Consider the following 4,484-nt stretch of genomic DNA (forward strand, 5'->3'; position numbering starts at 1 on the left):
TGGAGCATTGTGATGAGAAGACCATGGATAATTGTGATGATGAGCGTCATGGGGTGTTGTGATGATAAGTGTTATGGAACATTGTGATCACAAGGGTTTGGAGCATTATGATAACAGAGGTCATGGAGAATATTGATTTCATTGTGATGACAATAGCCTGAAGCATTATGATGATGGGCATGGTGCATTGTGATGACAGGTTTCATGGAGCATTGAGATGAAAAGGGACATGGAGCATTGTGATGCCAAGGGTCATGGAGTTTTGTGATGACAAGTCATGGAGCATTTTGATGACAAGGGCATGGTGCATTGTGATGAGAAGGGCAGGGAGCATTTTGATGACCGGTTCATGCAGCAATTTGATGAATAGTGTAATGGAACATTTTGATTGCAGTGGTTATAGAACATTGTGATGTCAGGGGTCTTGGAGCTTTGGGATGAAAAGGGTCATGGAGCATTTTGATGACAGGGGCCATGGAACATTGTGAGGATAAGGGGATGTAGCAGTGTGATGACAGGGTCATGGAACATTGTGATTACAGGGGTGAGGGAGAATTGTGATGACTAGTGATAGAACACTGTGATATCTCTGGTGAGAGAGCATTTTGATGAGAAGTGCATGGACCATTGTGATTACAAGGTTTATGGAGCATTGCAGTGACAAGGTTGTGGACCATTGTGATGAAATGCGCGTGGCACATTTTGAAGGCAATGGTCGTGGAGCATTGTTCTGACCAAGAAATGGAGCAGTGTGATGACAGGGGTCACAGAGAATTGTGATGAAAAGTTCATGGAGCATTGTGGTTACAAAGGTCACAGAGCCTTGTGATGACGCGGGCATGGACCATTGTGATGACAAAAGTTATGAAGCTTTGAGATGACTGGAGTCACGGAGGATTGTGATGACAAGGGTCATGGAGCATTGTGATGACATGTGTCATGGAGCATTGTGCTGACAAGCGCATGGAGCATTGTGATGACAAGGGTCATGGAGCATTGTGCTGAGAAAAGCATAGAGCATTGTGATGATAAGGGTCAAAGAGCATTGTGATGAAAAGTTCATGGAGCATTGTGGTTAAAAAGGTCACAGAGACTGTTGATGGCGAGGGCATAAACCATTGTGATGACAAAGGTCATGAAGCATTGTGATGACTGGAGTCACAGAGCGTTGTGATGACAGGGGTCATGGAGCATTGTGATAACAAGGGCATGGAGCATTGTGATGACAAGGGCATGGAACATTGGTCTAAAGTTTCATGGATTATTGCGATGACAGTTGGAATGGCGCACTGTGATGACAAGGGCATGGAGCATTGTGATGACCAGGTTATGCAGTATTGTGAAGACAGGTGTCAGGGAGCATTGTGATGACATATGTAATGGCCCATTGTGATGACAATGGCATGGAACATTTTGATGCCAATTGTCATGGAGGATTCTAATGACAAAGGTAATGGAGCTTTGTGATGAAAATGACATGGAGCATTGTGATGCCAATGGTCATGGATCTTTGTGATGACAAAGTCATGGAGAATTTTGATGACAAGTGCGTTGTGCATTGTGATGAGAAGGGCAGGGAGCATTGTGATGACAGGGTCATGGAGCATTTTGATGAAAAAGTTCATGGAGCATTTTGATGACAGGGGATTTGGAGCATTGGGATGTCAGGGGTCATCGAACATTGTGATGATAAGTGCATGTAGCATTGTGATGACAGGGGTCATGGGACATTGTGATAACAGGGGTGAGTGAGTATTGTGACGAATAGTGATGTAACATTGTGATATCTGTGGTGAGAGAGCATTTTGATGAGAAGTGCATGGAGCATTGTGATGATAAGGTTTATGGAGCATTGTGATGACAAGCTTGTGGAGCACTGTGATGACAAGCGCATGGTGCATTGTGATGACATGTGTCATGGAGCATCATGCTGACAAGCGCATGGAGCATTGTGATGACAAGGGTCATGGAGCATTGTGATGAGAAAGGCATAGAGCATTTTGATGACAAGGGTCAAAGAGCATTGTGATGAAAATTCATGGAGCATTGTGGTTAAAAATGTCACAGAGACAGTTGATGATGAGGACATGGACCACTGTGATGACAAAGGTCATGAAGCAATGTTATGACTGGAGTCACGGAGCATTGTGATTACAGGGGTCATGGAGCATTGTGATAACAAGGGCATGGAGCATTGTGATGACAAGTTCATGGAACATTGGTCTAAAGTTTCATGGATTATTGTGATGACAGTTGGAATGGCGCATTGTGATGACAAGGGCATGGAGCATTGTGATGAACAGGTCATGCATTATTGTGAAGAGAGGTGTCAGGGATCATTGTGATGACATATGTAATGGCCCTTTGTGATGGCAATGGCATGGAGCATTGTGATGCCAAGTGTGATGGAGCATTCTGATGACAAATGTAATGGAGCATTGTGATGACAATGGCTTGGAGCATTGTGATGACCAGGGTCAGGGAGGATTGTGCTGACAAGTGCATGGAGAATTGTGATGACAATGGCATGGAGCATTCTGATGACAAGCTTGTGGACTATTTTTATGACAATGGAATGGAGCATTGTGATGAAAACGGCATGGGGAATTGTAATGAAAGGGGCATGGAGACTTTTCGTGACAGGGTTCAAGGAGCATTCTGATGACAAGTGTCAGGGAGCATTGTGATGACAAGTGTATTGAGAATTGTGATGACAAATGTCATGGAGCATTGCGATGAAAAGGGCATGGAGTATTGTGATGACAGGCATCATGGAGCGTTGTGATGACAAGTGTTATGGAACACTGTGATCACAAGGGTGTGGAGCATTGTGATGAGAGAGGTCATGGATCATTTTGATTTCAAGGAGCATGGAGCATTGTGATGACAAGGGCATGAAACAACCTGATCCCAAGGTTCATGGAGGATTGTGATGACAATGGAAATGGAGTATTGTGATGACAAGCGCAGAGAGCATTGTAATGACAAGGTCAAGTAGCATTTTGCTGACAAAGGCATGGAGCATTGTGATGACATGTGTCATGGAGCACTGTGATGAAAAGCGTCACGGAGCATTGTGAATACAGGGGTCATGGAGCATTGGGATGACAAGGGCATGGATCATTGTGATGACAAGTGTCATGGAGCACTGGGCTGAAAATGTTCATGGAGTGTTTTGATGACAGGTGTCATGGAGCATTGTGATGACTAGGGAATGGAGCATTGTGATGAAAAGAGTCCCGAATCATTGTGTTCTCAGGTGACATGGAGTGTTGTGATGACAGTGGTCATGGAGCATTGTGATGATATTGGCCATGGAGCATTGTGATGAGTAGGTCGTGGTGCATTGGGCTGAAAATTTTCATGGATTATTGTGATGACAGGGGTCATGGAGCCTTGTGATTACAAGGGAATGGAGCATGGTGATGACAAGGTCCTGGAGCATTGTGATGAGAAGACCATGGAGACTTGTGATGACAAGTGTCATAGAGCATTCTGATGAAAAGGGGCATGGAGCATTGTGATTACGGGGGTCTTGGAACACTGTGATGACTAGGGCATGGAGCCTTGTGATGAGAAGGCCATGGAGCATTCTGATGACATGCGTCATGGAGTTTTTTGAGGACAACCATGGAGCATTGTGATTACAGGGGTCTTCGAACATTGTGAGGACAAGGGCATGGAGCATTGTGAGGAGAAGACCAAGGAGCATTCTGAAGGCATGCGTCATTGAGCTTTGTGAAGACAAGGGCATGGAGCATTGAGATTACATGGGTCTTGGAGCATTGTGATGAAAAGGACATGGATCATTGTGATGAAAAAGGCATGGAACCTTGTCATGACAGGATTCAAGGAGGATAGAGACAACAAGTGTCAGGGAGCATTTTGATGACAAGTGTATTGAGCATTGTGATAACAAAGGTCATGGAGCATTGTGATGAGAAGACCATTGATAATTGTGATGACGAGAGTCATGGGACATTGTGATGAAAAGTGATATTGTATATTGTGATCACAAGTGTTTGGAGCATTGTTATGACAGAGGTCATGGAGCATTTTGATTTCATTGTGATGACAATAGCATGAAGCATTATGATGATGGGCATGGTGCATTGTGATGACAGGGTTCATGGATCATTGAGATGAAAAGAGGCATAGAGGATTGTGATTACAGGGTTATTGGAGCATTGTGATGAGAAGGGTCATGGTGCTTTGTGATGACAGGACCATGGAACATCGTGATGGCAGGGGTCATGGAGCATTGTTATCACAGGGGTAATTGAGCCTTGTGATGGCAAGGGCATGCAGCATTGTGATGAGAAGGCCATGGAGCATTCTGATGACATGTGTCATGGAGCTTTGTGAAGACAAGGGCATGGAGCAATGTGATGAGAGCGTTCATGGAGCATTGTGATGACAATGAAATGGAGCATTGTGATGCTAAGGGTCATGGATCTTTGTGATGACAATGGTCATGGAGCATT

This window comes from Mesoplodon mirus (genome assembly GCF_964341445.2).
Source record: "Mesoplodon mirus genome assembly, contig: HAP1_SCAFFOLD_74, whole genome shotgun sequence".
Taxonomy (NCBI): Eukaryota; Metazoa; Chordata; class Mammalia; order Artiodactyla; family Ziphiidae; genus Mesoplodon; species Mesoplodon mirus.